The sequence below is a fragment of the Pogona vitticeps genome, chromosome 1, assembly GCF_051106095.1.
Source record: "Pogona vitticeps strain Pit_001003342236 chromosome 1, PviZW2.1, whole genome shotgun sequence".
In the NCBI taxonomy this organism is placed as follows: domain Eukaryota; kingdom Metazoa; phylum Chordata; class Lepidosauria; order Squamata; family Agamidae; genus Pogona; species Pogona vitticeps.
The window spans coordinates 266,279,755-266,298,324 of NC_135783.1; the positions used below are offsets into that span (position 1 = coordinate 266,279,755).

An 18,570-nucleotide genomic window follows, 5' to 3' on the forward strand; every position below is an offset into this window, starting at 1 on the left:
AGTGTCTGAAATGTGCAGCACATTTCTGAGTTCATTCATTCAATCCATTGATGCATCACTTTCAACTGGAAAAAGCAGCCCCAGAGAGACTTAGCAAGGATACAAAAATTGATACTCAGTATCAGAAAGGAAACAGTCAATATAAATAACAGTTCAAAAAAAGTACTTTGAAAGTTACAAAACTGCAGAGCCTTCTTTGAAACTAGCATCCAGAAAGTTTCCTCTTATTTGCTGGGAGGAACCAGTGGATAGCTGGTATTCGGAAGGCAATCTGAAGAATGTTCTTCCCTCTTCCAACCTAGTTTCATTCTGCACACAGTGGACTGACCTACACAGACAATGGATCTTGCCAGTACAAATCTGTAAACTTCCGGGAAGGAGAGAGCTGCTAGTATATTGCAGCAGATTCAAAAGAGTCTTGTGGCACCTTGAAGACTAACATGTTTCAGCACATCAGATGGATCCAGAGCATTGATTTGTAGTCCACAAAACCTTATCACAAATAAAAATGGTCAGTCTTTCAGAAACCACAATATTCCTTGTCGAATTCTGGGCTGGTAGAATGGGCTAACTGGCTTCAAAGTGCAGTTGGATGTGCCATTCTTAATTCTTCTTCATACACAATAACTCCTATAGATATAAACGACTGCCATGCCTTGGTTAAATGGTTCAAAACTGGCTGAATCAATAATTTTCAGCATACTGACATTTTTTTCAAAAAAAGGGAGCATTCAAAAATATGTTTAAAAATATGTTCTTGGCCTGACCAATGGTTGTAGGAAAAAGCAAATGTTTGAGCTCCCTCAGGTTTTCACTTATTCAGATTCAGTTGTGTATTCCTCCCTCCAGTACAAACTCTTGTTTTCCTTTAATAGTTGACTCTACTGATCGTTTATTATTATAACTGTACTGACATTGAGCATGCTTAACCTTAACCAAGTAACCTCTTGTTGAGGTTTGTGAGCCCTTCCTAAACTAGGGTTCTATAGCAGGCCAGTGTAAGGTCTTTTCTGAGAGAAAAAGACCTTTCAAAGAAAAAGACCTTTCAAAAGGAAACTTTTGAAAAAAAAACACAACCTACAAACAGTATTCAAGCCCACCACAAATATACAACAAATGATATGGTCAGCAAAGGACAGAAGGGACCCGCTCACCACTGCAGGAGTATACCGGCTACCTTGCAGTTATGGCCAGGTACACATTAGAACCACAAAACGAAGCATCCACACCAGAATCAAAGAACATGAGAGATACTGCAGACTAAAACAACCAGAAAAATTGGCAGTAGCTGAACATGCCCTAAAACAAGCTGAACATGAAATTCTATTTCAAAATACTGAAATACTGGACAACACCAGCAATCATTACATCAGACTGCACAGGGAAGCCATTGAAATCCACAAGTACCAGCAGAACTTCAACAAAAAAGAGGAAAGTTTGAAACTCAACAAAACTTGGCTTCCAGCTCTGAAAAATACAGTGTTGAAAAGGCCAACAACCTCTACCCAGCCACAAGGACTGGGGATCACTACACACAAAAGACCAGCTAATGACACCCATCAATCACAGTGACAGATAATCTCTCCTCCTTATCATACAATACACCCACAACAAGACACACTAATCACCCATCCCCTGAATAGGACAAAAGCGTATCTCACAACCATAAATACTCCACTCCCAAGCAAACTACACCAGAGCACAGAGTGCGGTCCTCTGAAGATGCCGGCCACAGAGACTGGCGAAACATTAGGATGAACAACCTTCAGAACACAGCCAAAGAGCCCGAAGAACCCACAACAACCATCTTTTTTGTTTGTTTGAGAAGGATAAGATGGCCCCTGTCCAAGAAGATTACTTCAACCTGACATTGTGATAGCATCTCCTACCACAACTGAAGGCAGTAGCTTAACTCAGGGGAGGAATGGCAGGCTCTGTGATATGCAACATGTGGTCCTCCAATGGGTTGTCCCTGTTTATGTACTTGCTCTACCTGGTTGCTGCCTTCAGATGTGACTGCCTGCTGGCCCGGTCAATGGCCCTGATATTAATATGAAAAAACAAGTCCTGATTATTGTTTGTGCTCCTTGTTCAGTGTACAGGGTCTCCTCTGCTTAAAGTTAGACCACAGTGAAGCAGAAGAACAGAAAGAAGCAGCAAATGGAAAGGGAGAGTACATATTTGAGATGCTGGCTTCCAATACATAAATGGTGAGTTCTAAAGACAGGGCTGTCAATGAAACATTTCTAATGTTGCTGAGCATTTTGCTTAGCTCCATTATAGACAGGCATTGTGTGGCCTAAAACAAGGAACTTTTCATTGGCACTATTCCTAAGCACTTTTATACCACGAAAACTTCCCTCATCACTCTATATTGATTAAAAACAATTCAGGTCTCAATATTAGGCCATAAAGGTAAAGGTAAAGGTTCCCCTTGACATTTTAGTCAGTCGTGTTCGACTCTAGGGGGCGGTGCTCATCCCCGTTTCCAAGCCGTGGAGCCAGCGTTTGTCTGAAGACAATTAGGCCACACATCCCATATAAACGACTACATGAACCAACTTACCGGAATTAGCCAAACAGAAAATAATTGGATTTCTCACTTAGTGTGTTAGGTGTGGGGTGAGTATGTAAGAGAGGGGAACTTGAAAATAAAAGCACTCATAGTTTAGGACAAGTTGGGCTTTTTTAGTATTCTGATGAAAAACATTTGAAATGGAATATTATTAAACAAGCCCAAGCCATGTTCAAGGTAAGCTGGGAGGGCCTTCTTGGAATTTTTATAATTGATACGTGAACAAGGATGTCCAAATGTTATTCTTCAGTTTCCAGGCCAATTCTTCCCAACGAAATTTTTTTTTACTCCAAAAAGCAGCAATTACTTCTAGCATAACACATTTTTTCTTTTGCAAAATGGCATGATTTTTCCCCATGTTATTGTGCTTGTATCAATATGTTCAGATAAAATAGCTTAAATATGTTGTACAGAGCTTTGTCAACTTAAAGATGTTCCATTTAGGGTAACGTTTCAATATTTAAGTAGAAACACATGCTCAATACATAATGGCAAGGCATTACTGGAAAACACAGCACACAATCTCAAGGACTTCAAGATCGATACCTTCAAAAGGATCATTATTTGTTCAGCCTCAATTCAAGTACTGTTTTGTTTGCTGCTTTTATTACATCGGCTAAACATTCTTCTTTTCAACCAATTTGTCTTAAATACCTAAACGAAGGCTGGCTTTGTTATATTAGGAACAAAACAAAACAAAAAATCTAGGTTCTACTCTTTCTCCTCCTGAAACAGAAGATGAACTTAGTAAGCCTATGAGAGAAGCAGAGAGCATAATTAAAAAAAAGAGGATTGGTGGAAGAGGAGGTTCGCTTCCAACCAAATGGCCATTTTCCCCCACAGTGGCTAACAGAGCATGCAATGAAGCTTGCACTCTGAAGGGCTAGGCTGCAAAGAAGGTTACCAGGTCTCAGGGCACCAGCTGGAGCTTCAGGAAACACACTGTTTCTCCTCAGATCTTCAGTTAGGGATACAAATCCCAGGGAGAACAGGCTGAAGAAAAACAATTTTGTGTGTGTGTGTCCCCTAACTGAGATGGTTTTAAATCCTGTGCACCAGCTTGTGCCAGGACTTACATGTGTAAAGATGTTTATATGTGATGTGCATGCACAAAACTGATGCTCCATGAAGCCAGAAGCAAAGGAAATAAGGAACAGCCAGTGAGTATGTTTTGGAGAAGACAGGGTAGGGCGCACCAGCTTTATGACTTGTATATCTTCTTCTGCACATATCCTAGCAGCAGGAGCAGCAGCACTGCTAGCCTGGAAAAAAAACTCCCTATGAATGGACAGGGTACCTTCCACAAGCCCAGCAGCAGTGCAGGAGTTGGGGGAGAAAACCCTGTATGCTGTCCGCCCGCCCACCCTCCCTCCCTCCCTTCCTTCCTTAAATCCCACTCTTCTCCTTAAAAGGTCCCAAATCAGCTAACATCATTTAAAAAACAGTACAGTATTTAAAAGCTAAAAATAGTAAGTATACAAATATTTAAAAAGATTTAAACAAATATTATATTGAAATGGTAAATAAAATCAATATTAAAACACATTTAAGACAACAGAGTACAACAATCTATTTAAAATCCCTCTCAGACCACCAGTCATTAAGGAAAAACCTGTCTGAAGAGAAAGGTCTTTGCCAGCTTGCACAAGGACAGACAAGATGGGGCTAGCCTGGCCTCCTGTGGGAGGGAGTTCCAAAGTCTGGGAGCAGCAACAGAGAAAATAGTCTCCTGTGTCCCCACCAAGAGCACTTGTGAGGGTGGTGGGACTGAGAGGAAGGCCATCCCTGATTATCTGATTACACTGCACTCTGCCTGGGCAGGCTCACCGAGGGAGAAGCATTCTTTTAGATAGCTTGGATCCAAGTCCCTGACTGTATGTAAAGCCACATGCTCTGTGCAGACTAGAAAGAATGGTGATTACTGACGCAGCTGATGGACAGCCATCTTTATGGCCACCAAAAAAGTGGACTTGCTTTTTAGGCTTACCTTGTCAGCCAGGTTTCACTTGGATTTTGATATCATTTCCCTGGATTCACCTCAGGCACTTTACTATACTCATGTACTAAAGAAGCAGCTCTCCCACAATCCATGCCTGGCCCATCTTTCAAACCTACTCTGAGACATTTTAAAGCTCTGATTTGGCCCTGAATGGGATGCTGCTGACCTGACAAATTTACTTTCCCCCCTTTCCACTGCTTTAAAATTTATTTTAAAATAATTTAAACAAACCGTTTCCTACATTCAAGGCCAGAGTTAAAGACGAAAGGTAATGAGTAATTTGGATCTGAGGTAAGACCTCAGACACTTGCAGTACAATCCTATAAAAGTTTACTCAGAAGCCGGGTCCAATAAAATCAATGGACTTGCTTCCTTTTGTAGAAACAACAAATAAATCTGAAGTTCTCAAAACTGCATTTCTAAGTAATCATGGTGCAGCATCAAATTTAAAAAGACAATGCCTCAGCTAGATTCCAATTAATTTTCATTTCCAATTACTTTACTTTAACACAATCTAATTCCCAGAGCTCAAATTTCTTCTCTTCATTGCTTAGAACAATCCTATATCTAAAACATGAGAAGTCCATCTAAAACATGAGAAGTCTGCACTGCACTCTGGTATTTTTTTAAAAAAATTGCGATCTTGGGGATTTTGAACTTGACTGCACTTTTATCTATTGTTTCTTGCACTTGTGTTGCTTATTGTTATTTCAGTTTTTGAAGAGAACCATAACATCACTGAAACAACGCAGTACATCAGTGTTTCAAATAAATATAACACACTCTCCCTTTGCTCTCAAAACAGGGACCACTGCACCCTCTATCCCAGTGGTTCTTAACGTGGGCGATAATGCCCCCCAGGGGGCGATTTCATTTTTCAGGGGGGCGGTAGAACAAAAAGGGGCGGTGTGGGGGCGCTGAAGCAGAAGGGGGCGGTAGGGGGGCGCTGGAGCAAGCCAAACCTGTGAAGATGGCTGCAGCCTTTTTACATTGTGCATGAATATATATTTTCCTCCAATTTTAATTTAGTTTCAGACTTTTTGTCTTGAAATTTTTAGTTCCTGAATTTGTTTTTATGCCCTTTTTATATTTCTTTTTGCGTCTTAAAATTCACTTGCAACTAAATCATTAAATGTTACTTTTGGGGGGCATTTCATTTTCTTGCAATTGAATTTTGTTTTCAGGGGTCATTGGATTTAAGTGTCTTAAATAAATAAATAAATAAATAAATAAATAAATAAATAAATAAATAAATAAATAAATAAATAAATAAATAAATAAATAAGATCTCATCACCGCGGGGAGGGGGGGCGATGATAACTTCCTCAATGGCTCAAGGGGGCGTTTCTTTCAAAAAGGTTAAGAACCACTGCTCTATCCCACTGCACCTCCCAAATCTACTCTTGTTAGCTGCACACTATTTAGTTCAGATATCAAATATGCCTGCAGGGTTGGTTTGTTTCTTCATTTGTTTCTTTAATTTTCTACCCACCTGTCTCCCTGTAGAGGGACTCAAGCAGTTTAGAACGGAGTTTAAAACACAAGAGGAGCTAGAGTCACAGAATGTCTATATAGATTGGTGGCCTTGAGCACAGCTAGAATCTAGATATACAAAAGATAAAACAGAAGGTTTCTAATCAGAGCAAACGATTTTTGATAAACTTTTACTGGGTTCAAAAGAACAAGTTGTTAAGAAAATGTATAATTATATGCTGGAAATTAAAATTCAAGATGAAACGGTTAAAGAATCTATGATCAAGTGGGCACAAAACATAGGGCATAACATTGATATTAATCAATGGCTGGAAATATGGCAAAATAACATAAAGCTTACAAGATCGGTTAATTTTAAAGAGAATATATATAAGATGTTTTATAGGTGGCACATGACCCCAGAAAAATTGTCAAAGATGTATACAGATGTATCAAATAAGTGTCGGAAATGTGAAACACAAGTGGGAAGTTATTATCATATGTGGTGGTCATGTGGAGTAGCGAAAAAATACTGGAAAAGAGTACATGCTATGTTACAACAAATATTGTTCTGTAAGGTGCCATTAACCCCAGAATTGTTTTTACTGAGTATGATACCCAATAATATAGATAAGTCAAAGGAATACATAGTTATATATATTGTTACGGCAGCTAGAATTATATATGCTAGAAATTGGAAAAGCCCAACAGTACCGAAACAAGAAGATCTTACTGAAAAGATACGGGAAATAGCCGAAATGGATATCTTATCAGAAGTCATGAAAGATCAACCCCTGCAAAAGGCAACAGAAAGATGGGATCTATTTAACAAGTGGACTGAATCAACAGGCAGCAGCTGAATAACATATATTGAAATGAGAACTTTATCTACAAGGCAGAAAAGAGTAAATAGAATAACTTAAAACCTTGATATGGCAATAGGTATAGATTGGATATCAGTATGTTATTGTATCCCCTCTTCCTCATCAATCCCAACTCCCTTTTTCTTTTTGTCACCCCTCATGTTAAAAAATAAAAAGTTTTTGAAAAAAAACACAAATATTAAAACAATTACAAATATAATAAATAACATTATTTTTTTTTTAAAAATGGACCTATTAATTATTTAAAAGTACCAAATAAAATCCCTTTAAAACAATTCTTAAAGCATGTTTAAAAAGAAAAAAAAGATAATTGTGAAGTTTCATGAGAAGAAGGGGAAAAAACTCTCCATCCTCCAGAATGACAACATAATTTTAGAAAGGAAAAGTGTTTTTACTCACTGGGAGCTGGAGAGCCTGGGCACATTACAAACTAAATCACATGTATAATCAGCTCATAAACTTTAGTCCTCTATTTGGAGAGACACAGCATACAAACAATGTAAGTGGATGGATGAATAAAATTTCTGTCAGGCCTCGCAACATCCTTGCTCATAGTCACACAAGCTGCGGTAAAGGCCTACAGACTGTATGTACGAGTAAACAGCCTAAGATTTAGTTCAGTTTGCTAATTCCAAATCAGACCTGGCTTTGTCATCAGGCAGAATAAGATTGCTGCTTCTGGTATCATGAAATGGCAGCAATTGTTATTTACTTTGCTACGACTGTATTTTATTTTTACTGAGAGAGAAGAGGACAAGTGTCTGCCGGATTTCCTGCCTTGGCTGTCATGACAGCTTGGATTACAAAGTACTTTGACTCAAACAAGGTGGTGAGAAAGCAAAATATTCTGGACTGACCCTACTCTGCCCATGTTTAGAAAAACCTGAAGGCCTGCAAAGCCAATGAGAGAAAATGACTTCTGTAAACTGTTTTTTTCCTCCAAGCTCCAAGTTCTAAAACCATTTCCCCTGTACTGCAACTTTTCCTGCACCCCCTTTAATTTTTCTGACCGTCTTAAACACACAAGGTTTGAAACCTTGACAGTTGTTCTGTTGATTCCTCCCCCCCTCCATGTAGTTCATGCAAGCCCCTTCCACACCTCTTACCCCTCTGCCCATTTTTGTTCTCACAAAAGTCTGCCACTGCCATACAAGCATGGTAAGGAACCTAACAGGTGTAGCCATACCAGCAGCCATCACATTCTTCCCGATCTTGTCTGGGTCATATGTTATGTGACACACTAACTTCTAAGCTGACATTCACCACAGTGGGGTGACAGAGGCTGTGATAATTCACAATAATACCATACTCCCTTTCTTCCATGTCATCACTGTGTTAGAGGGGGCTGCTATGAGTCTAAAATGAGGCCAGAATCTGTGCTTAGGTTTGGTCATGGTTTTCAGGTCATTTTGCTGATATATTGTTGTGGTACCACACACAGTCAATGTGTGCAACGATGGAGAGGCTTCAACAGCAGATGAGGGAAACATATGGGCAGATGGGAAAGAAGAATGAAGACCCAGTAAGAGAGAGGATGTACCCTGGGTACAGAGCAGCATCCACTAGGGGCACATGAAAGGCATCCCCTCACAGCCCATATCACCCACTTTCCTGACACTTCATGACAGGAAATGAAATGCCAAAGCACACACTGCAATAATTCTTCACATTACTTCTTAGTTTAAAAGCAATGTGTGGTTTGCAACAGTTCATTGCAAGATATAAATCAAAACAAGGAGAACATTGTGGGTTTTAGAAAAGAAAAGAAAAGAAAAGACACTTTGCAAGGCTAAAGTGCAACAAATCCTCTTCCTGTTTGAAGCCTTATTACACTCAGATTTTGCACAACCTTATTCATTCCAGATAGGTCCTTTCTCGCGCTCTCAACCAAGCACAAAATTACCTGAAAGAACAGCACAGCTGCTATTTAATCAGTGCGCAGTCTTCAAGAAAACAGAGGAAGAAAACAATCTAATCAATCCTCTTAAAGTCTGATACAGTCTGTGGACATTCCCAAAATGAGCAAAACAAAACAAAATTTTACAAGCAATATCTTATCTTGTTCCAGTGCAATTAGAGTAGCAAACAATCTTCAGTTCCCAAATATCACCTCCTGTGTTGCTGAATAATAATACTGTAATAAAAATCCATGTACTTCTAGCAAAGCAAACTTCCTGTCAGTTTCATCAGTCAACTCTGATACAGCTTGAGATATAAAATAAATTTGTAGCAAAAATTTTAAAAATAAATTGGAGGCAAGGTCAAAGGTGCAACAAATCACTATGAGATATGGGCTTTATCCTTTCTTAGGGTTGAAGGAGGCAAGACAGCAAAACTAGCCCATATCAGTTGCAAACAAGGCCAGTAACAAGACTACAACTTATTCCAGCATAAGAAAATATTTGAAATAAAGTTTGTACAGATGGAGCCACCACTGCAAAATGGAAGGTGAACAGTGTCATCTGAGATGTTGTCAAACTAACATCCTTGCATGTTAGACAAAATGTGATCTGGCACACAATGAAATCATATAATCTTTGAGCTCCTCACATTTTTATCTTCTGGTCTTTCTCTCACAATTCAATTATTAACTCTAATGTCTCTATTGGGAACCAAAACTATTTTGATGAATAGGACAGGAGCATAATTTTGTAGAGCATGAACATGTTTCCAATATGTACTTTTGTCCACCTGTATTTATGTAATGCACATTACCAACGCAGGTACAATTGGTGCAGCAACACCAATATGAAAGAGAGTTCACAAATTCAGCTGGACATAATAGCCAATCCTTGTCTAGTACATATACCTTCCTGCTCCACAGATATAAAATAAAAGACCCATTTTGTATACAGTGGACCAAATCCTACAGTATAAAATATTTGTGAAGATTCTCAGTCATCCAGGTGAAGTTATCTGGAAGATGAGTCATGGCAGATTCTTTCTTATCAGGCTGAAATGTTTCGACCTACAGTGTAAATTACGTCACTATAAGGAAGATTATGTTACAGGCAGGAATAGATTAATGGTAATTAAAGAGTTCCTGCTTCAATCCTGGGGCTCACATAACTCACATGCAATCTATCTAATTGTGCATAAGCTCTGTCAGCCACAGGATCAAAGCAGAAACTTTTTCATTAGCAGCAATCTGTTGCCATGGGTAATATCACGTGGCAGGAGAGATTATTGGCAATTAAAGAGAAAGAGAAGGAGGAATAAGCTTTTCAAGATATGTTGCCTCTGATCTGGCCACTAAATTTCTCTCTATGCAGCCTAGTATTGCATTAGCCCTTTTTGGTGCTATATAACACTGGCTGGGTTGTGCTCTACTGAAATCTCTAACCCCTCCTCACATGTACTACTGTCAACCCAGTCATCACACCTTCAATACCCGTGCATCTGATTTTTCCTGCCCAAATATAGGAAATTGTACATTCTCCACTGCTTAAACTCATATTGCTTGTTTTACCCAATTGTTCAATCCATTAAGGTCATCTTGAGTTCTGATGTCCCACAGTGACTGGACAGCAAAACACAGGCCAGAGGTAGATGATGTTTTTGAAGATAGGCCAGTGGCAAAGTTTCAAAGGCAGCCAAGGAGGTGAGGCACAAGCACATTTACAGAGTAGCTTCCTTGGAGGTAGGTTCTTCAAACTGAGGAATTAAGTGGACACCAATAACTATACGCTCAATCTTTCTTCAGACCATTTGAACTAGCAGGGCTGTGGATGAGCAATTCTCTCTCTGATCACTGTAGGGGTAATGCCACAACACAGTAGCATGATTGACCTCAAGCTGAGAGTTACCAAGGTGGTATAGAGAGCAAGAGATGGAAATCCAGCTATCAATCATCCCATTTTGGGAGTGGTAGGATGTCAATTTCCATACTTACCGTATTTTTCGCTCCATAAGACGCACCTTTCCATAAGACGCACCAATTTTTTAGGAGAAGAAAACAGGAAAATATAATCTGTTTTCTTCGCTCCATAAGACGCACAGACTTTCCACACCCCTGTTCTGTGCGAAAAAAGTGAGTCTTATGGTGCAAAAAATACAGTATTTTTTTTGCAACTTTAGGGTAATTTAGTTATCTTGCAAACCAGGCCTTCTATGAGGGGGTGCTAATAAGTATTGAGCCTTTTCCAGAAAAATTGAGCTAGGAAGCTATAAATTGCAGGGTGTATTGGCCAATTTGTCTGTATTCAATGGTGCAAAAATCAACTACCTATGATTTTAACTTATCTTTTGTGTTCAGGTCCAAAGTGAACATGGCAGCACCTCCAGAAAAGTTCAATGTGGAAGAGCATAGGACCATAATCAAGTTCCTGTTTATCCAAGGGAAAGGTGCAAAGCAGATCCATGATGAAATGTCACAAACTATGGGTGACAGTGGCCCTTCATATGCAACATTTAAACGTCAGGTTGTCTATTTTAAAACTGGCCATTTCAGTGTTGAAAGTGAGAAACCCAGTGGAAGGCTTGTTTCTGTCTCTGTGCCTGTAAAAGTGAAAGCCATCCATGACATGATCATGGATGACCACCTAATGTCAGCCAAAAGTATTGCTATATATCTCAGAATATCACGTGAGAGAGTTGGTGCCATTATCCATAACGACTCGGAAATGAGAAAGCTAGCAGCAAAGTGGATCCCCAAACTTTTGACAACCGAACAAAAGAGGAAACATGTGGAGTCATCCGTGGGTGTTTTGGAACATTTTGCAAGAAATGAGTCAGATTTCCTGAGCAAACTGGTAACTGGTGATGAGATATGGATCTACTGTTATGATCCTGAGACAAAGGAACAGTTTAAGGAATGGAGGCACAGTGGTTCCCCCAGGCCAAAGAAGTTCTGAGTGCAAAGGTCAGTGCAGAAGCAAATGGCAACAGGTTTTTGGGATAAGAAGGGAGTTCTGCTGGTGGACTACCTCCAACAGGGTTCAACCATCAATGCAAAGTATTACTGCACTTTATTGACAAAGTTGAGGCAAAACATCAAGGAAAACATCGAGGAAAGCTCTCCAAAGGTGTCATCCTGTTGCATGACAACACCTCATCATACACTGCAGGTGAGACAATGGCAAAACTGACCTCCTTAGGCTTTCAAGTGATGCCCCATCCACCCTATTCTTCCAACCTGGCTTCTTCTGACTATTATATGTTCCCCAAACTCAAAAAACACCTAAAGGGACAATGATTTGGGAGTGTTCTGGAGGCAACTAATGCTGCAAATAAGCGGTTACACCAGCAATCGGAAGCATTTTATTTGCAGGGACTTAAGAAACTGCAGGACAGATGTTGCAAGTGCATTGACTTCCTGGGGGAATATGTAGAATAGTGTGGCAGTTACAGCTTCCTAGCTCATTTTTTTCTGTGAAAGGTTCAATACTTATCAGAACCCCCTTGTATCTCTTTATATAGGACATACTAAGTCCCTTTTGTACAAAGATCTGGCAGCAAGTTTAATGATAGCAAATAAATGGAAGGAAAGTGAAGAAGTAAATTTGTGACAGATTAAGGTGTGGTCCAAGGACTAATGGAGAAACTATAAATTGTTACACATGCAATCAATACGAATTGTTGTGTTGTCTTTTGTTTTGTTTTTGCAATCACATGTTTCCTTTTATCCAGTATTGTAATCAAGATGATATGCATTGCTCTTTACTAACCTTTCAGGTCTACTTACTTCTTGTCCAGCCTGGCAAAAAGAGATACAGTAACCTTTGCTAGTTTGGGTATATTCCTTTGGTATGTTGGTTCTCTGTATTTTTATTAAGTATTTTTTTAAAGAAGAAAATTAAAAAGAAGGGTAATGACATGTAAATTTGCACCTACAGCTGCACATTTAGAAAATATTAGTATAATTTAAAATAAAATTCAGTAAATTTTACTTTAAGGAACACTGTGATCACACAAACTAGGCACCTGCTGAGCTGGCTAGCCAGGTGTAAACAATGCAAGACATCTGCTCACCTTCACAGACTTGGATTGGACAGTCCTTTAAATACAGGGTGCCTTAAAACAGAAGGTAGTCCTCTCTAAAGGAGAACATGTGAGCACCCTATTTGCATTTTATAGTGTTGGATGCACAGAAAGAGTGGATTCTGTTTCTGGGATCACATTCCTGCCTTCATGAGTAGAGAAGAAGGACTATGTATATTCTCATGGAACTGCTCTGCCATTGCTGATCCTTAAAAATAAAGTAGCAGCTAATTTATTCCTGATATGAAGATATTTAAGCAGAAGAAAACAATCACCACCACACTGCCATCTACTCTGTTTGAAACAACAGCCAGTCATGGTGATATGGATAATTAAATGGGTGATAAGATAATCAACAAAGGGGTTTTTATAAAAGGATACAAAATCACAATAAATGAGATTCTGAACGAGTAAGACCTTGTCAAAATCGTCTGAAGCCAGAAATCACAACCAGTAAGAAGAGCATAAGTGAACATTTACATGAAATTAGAGCCCTCTAAACCTCTCCATGACAGAAAGAAATGAACTTGGCAAATACCAAGTCCAAGTCCATAATTTATAGCAAACTTCAGGACTGATTCAGATTCCTGCTTAGCTTCTAGGAAAGAGACTTTTAAAAAGATGATGGAGGAGAGAAACATAGAAGTTTTGAAAAGCCAACAGTAAAAGAATTATAATCTAAAACCCTGTGGTTACAATATATTGTTTGTTCCTGAGAGTTTCATGATTTCTTTGCATTGTATGTGAAGTGCTTTGGTTTGTGGGCCTGCTATTAGAGAGGCTATTTTCTTAAGAAGGATGAATTAATTCCAGCAGAGGTTGGAGAAAACTCAATTCTTGTAATTATTTTCTAACACAATGTTTAGTTCTTGCCTTCTCTGCAGCAGCAACACAGTTAATCCCCATGGAAAAGGAGGTAGGAAACCCCACAACTATATAAAAGCAGTGAGAGGAGGTAGGCTAACACTTTCTGAGAAATTCTTTAAAGAAGCTTTTCATCTGTCACCCCTGGACTTAAAACAAGCTGCTCAGTGTATTTGAAAACTACTTGAGAACATTTCAGATCATTGTTGGGGCAATGTGGTGGATCGGGAGGGTGCAAGACTCAGGAGGTGCTGTTGCTGCCACCCAGGTCAAAGGGCAGCTGAGAGATGGTCTGCAGGAATGATCCTGACACTGGAGATTGGGAGGAGGTGCTGGTTTCATTGGAGGAAGCCATCTGGGTCTGTTGGGACCAGGCAAGGTGCTGAGAGGCCAGCAGGCTCAAGAACCAGCATCATGTCTGGCCCACATGCAAGCGGTCCTCGATCTGGTGGATGAGGAGGGACTCTGCACTTCCCAGTAAAGACAGGGAGGTGCCCTGAGGAATAAGGGAATGAAATTAACTTCCGGTCACCCAGAGTTAGGGCCTGGTCACATGAGGAAAATGTTCTCTCGTTATCCCCTGGTTAGTTTGTTACTTTCCCCCCTGATCACATGACACAGAGTCAAGATCAAGACATTTTCCTGGCCGGTTGTGTAACTGCGCTACATTTCCTCATTGCCAGGGGAGTTGTGTTATTTTGTATCTTTGTTGCACCCACACATTCCTTCTTGGGCTTGCCTGTGTGCACAACCTAACCTGATTCTTTTCAGAAACAAAGCCAGGAAGGTGTCCACCATTCCTGCAGTGCCCACATTATTTCTTTTTAATTTTTGTGCCTGATACATCAGTACATTGGTAAACGTATGTCACCAGAGGCTATCACCATTACATTACTGGTGAGTAACATCATCCCCCATGGGAAGATACACTGAAACATTGCTATGCCAATGTCATGTGAGGGGCGGGGATCGCCAGTACTGCTGAGTGGCTATCCCAAGTCCAATGTGTGCAATGCATTTCTGCAGGAGCAGCCAGTGCAATAGAGGGACACCTTCCTAAATAGAACCCCCTTCCTGATCAACATTCCCTCTAATTTCCACTCCCTGTGTGTGAGTCCACCTTCCCCTTGCTTGGGATTCCACTGCGACCTAAATAAAAGGTGGTGGAAACGATAGCTGTGGCTGCACAGGGAAGGAGGAAAGCTGTGTGGATGGGGGTGGAGTCAAGCATGCTCATGCATTTACTCACCTTAGACAGAGACTTGTTTCTGATATATCAATGTATTGATAAATATTATTTTTTAAAAGATATATATTAATCAAGGGGCTAAATTAAAAAATAAACCGGCACCATTGTGTAGCCAGAAGCCACTGGCAATGGTGCGGCTAAAAAATATTGTAAATAAATAAATAAATAAATAAAAATATTGTAAATAAATAATGATTCACAATAGGAGGAAATAAACCATGTGATCACGATTCAGTACAACAGAGGTATGGAAAATATTGGAAGAACTAGAAAACATTTCCCTCATGGGACCAGGGGCTTACTTGTTTTATGCTAGTAGCCCTGCTGGCCCTTTAAAAGTTCTATTGCTCAGTAATGAAACCTGTTTCTGCAACTACTCTCAATGTTGTTATGGAAGGAGGTGTGGTGGCTGCTCAAGTCATGTTGATTTCCAAAGGTAGGAGACCTATCATCATTTGTAGCCTAGCTGGACACAAGCAATTGAAAGCCAGCAATCAGAAGCACACAAAGCGTACAGAGAACTACTATATTCAGCTGAATGTAAAGGCATAGTGTAAATGACCCCCTACTGCCTTCCCTTACTCTTGTCTCCTTTCCCCTTCTCCCTTCTTTGGTTTGCCTTTTCTGTTGTTGTTATGGTTGACAGAAGAACAAAGAAGACCTCCTTTAAGATTAGACAAAGGCCCTATCTACGCCAGCACTGTGTCCTTACAGATCCCTCTAGGAATGCCAGAAGTACGACAGGAGTGCAACAGCACCTCCCCATTTATGTTGCCCAGCAACTTATACCTAGAGGCATAATGGCAATTTGATAGCCTTATACTCTACAAAAGCAAAAACACAATTATGTTTGTTAAGTTCTTAGGGAGACAAAAGTTCAGTGCATTTTTCCCCTTTGCAATCATACATACATTTGTTCTGAATCAGTCCCATTTTGTTCAGCTAGGCTTATTTACCAGGATATTGAGAACTGCAGCCCTAAAGACCTCTTCAACTTGCTTCCTCTCAGCAACACAAGAAACTGCCTCATCCTGCATCAGACCATTTAGCCCCAGTGTTGTCAACTCTATCCAGCATCAGTTCTCCAGGGCTTCAAGCATCTTTCCTAGCCTAGCCTATAAATCCTTAGCATTATCTCGTTTGTGGTCTGTAATTAAGTACTAACCAGGACTAACCTTGTTTAGCTATCAAAATTAGGACCAGTGTGTTCATGGTAGTACAGTGGTAAAGTGGAATCGGTTCCATTTGACATTGTTTGCCCCATTTCAACTAATATCCAATCCACTTTTGGCACAAATTTGCTTTCTCTCTCCACATAAATTCCCTGGTCCCAACAGACTGTCATGTTCCTAGGGCATTCAGCAGGCAGTAATGACGTCTGGGCAGCGCTTGTTAGCCGTCCAGAAGATCCAAGGAAGGAAGAAAAAAATGATATGAACTGACTTCCAGCAAACCATGCATATCTAGCCTTTTTTTCACCACTACTAGCTTTTCAGACCATGCAGGTGAAATCCTGACCTGGAAATCACAAGTAGAACTTCCACACAAATCCTTGCTGCCTTATAGCAGTATGTAACATAAAGTCCTGACTCATGGCCATGTTTGCTTGCTCCTCAGTAAGGGCCACTCATGTTACCGCCCAAGGAGAAAAGAAACGGAAATTTGTTCTGATGATGCCAATGTAGCTTCTTGAACCTGATCACTGTAAAGAAAGGTGAAAAAGTTATTCCTGGCCTGAGTGACACTGCTGTACCTTGTTGCCTGGATCTTAAGAGGGCTAGCAGAATCCGGAAGTTGTTTAATCTCTTCAAAGAAGATGATGTTTGTCAGTACATTGTGGGAAAATCACTGATCAAGGAAGGCAAGATGACCAGGACCAAAGCACCTAAGATCCAGCGTTAGATAACTCCCAGAGTTCTGCAGAATAAGGACGTACCCAGAAGAGTGAAGAAGAAGCTGCAGAGTATCCCAAGCTCGTGGTCAAGAGAATGAAGGAGGCAAAGGAAAAACAGCAAGAAGAAATAAGCAAGAGGCATAGACTTTCTTTTCTAAGGGCCTCGACATCTAAATCTGAATCAAGCCAGAAGCAGAAGAAAATATATATGTAATTAGATTCTGGACTGTTGCACATGGTTTTGTTGATTGAAAAGTACAGAAGATAACCTCTTGATTGAAGAAAGTTGTAGGCATTCACTCTTAAATTTCCTGAATGTTATGTAAATGATCTGTTCTGTATTCCTGAGAACATTTATCACCAGCCCCTCCACAGTACTGGTATTCAGTAATGAATACCTATGACAACCTCTTCACAAACTAGTACGAGAGCTTTCCTTTAGGAATGTCTGTATCAGATCTTAGTAATCACGCCGTAAAGCGTCCCTGATGCTGCTCTAATAGCATCTACAAGGACTGATAGTACAATACTCTACTCCATCCCCTGTCTCTTAGGTCCTCACTTTTGACACAACTGACAGTGGGAATGATGTATGAGCCCATTGGGCATTTTCATGTCATTTAGAATTAGGGTCCAAAACTGTCCTCACATTGTACATGTCACCTTGCATTACATTTTATGCTGCAGAATCCATTTTTGATATGAGAGCACTTTATTTTCAAAGGTGCTGATTTCATGTCATTCAAGTAGTTCAGAGTCTACCATAGACCATCTTTATCATTCAGCTTGATCTTGCCTCATTTAAAATACATAAAAGTGCTTCAGCCTCCAGCATTTTCTCACTGGTACACATTCTGCCTTGCTATTGTTTACATGCCCGGCATCACATACATTGCATCTGTTTGGATGAGCTGATTTTTTTTTTTTTTTTTGGCTGCTGTAGAAGTATGGGCTCCTTCCATAGTAAAGGGAAACACCAAGAGGCTCCATTCACATGATAATTTTTATGATCACTCAGCACTATGCCTATGAATCTTCACTTGTTTTGTGCTCACCTAGGAGAATACGGTGACGTGGTGGCACTGTGGGCTAAACTGCAGAAGCCTGTGCTGCAGGGTGAGAAGACCAAGCAGTCGTAAGATCGAATCCACGCAATGGAGTGAGCTCCTGTCGCTTGTCCCAGCTCCTGCCAGCCTAGCAGTTTGAAAGCATGCAAATGCAAGTAGATCAATAGGGACCACCTCGGTGGGAAGGTAACAGCGTTCCGTGTCTAAGTTGCACTGGCCATGTGACCACGGAAGACAGTCTTTGGACAAAACGCTGGCTCTATGGCTTGGAAACGGGGATGAGCACCGCCCCCTAGAGTTGAACATGACTGGACAAAAATTGTCAAGGGGAATCTTTACCTTTACCTAGGAGGATAAGGAACTGCAACATTCTTCTCTTTGCTGCTGAGGATGGCAAGAAAGTTCATAGAACTTTCATCACAATTCACTCACTGGTGAGAAAGTAGTTATGTACAATCTTGCCTGGTCCCCCCCCATACACACAAATAAGAACCCTTTTTAAACAAAACTTTGCGACTGCCAAATTGCACAAAACGAATAGTTCTGGCCCTTTATTCAAGAACCTAAAGGGGTTATTTATGACTTT

At 40.2% G+C, this 18,570-nt stretch overlaps 1 protein-coding gene and 1 pseudogene across 1 annotated transcript in view; one reads left to right on the forward strand and one right to left on the reverse strand.

Annotated features, from left to right (window-relative positions):
- The window catches only part of GALNT18 (polypeptide N-acetylgalactosaminyltransferase 18), a 366,080-nt gene that overhangs the window by 114,144 nt on the left and 233,366 nt on the right, over nt 1-18,570 (reverse strand). The gene's annotated exons all lie outside the window — the stretch shown is intronic.
- LOC110077146 (small ribosomal subunit protein eS6 pseudogene) lies at nt 15,378-17,131 on the forward strand (annotated as a pseudogene).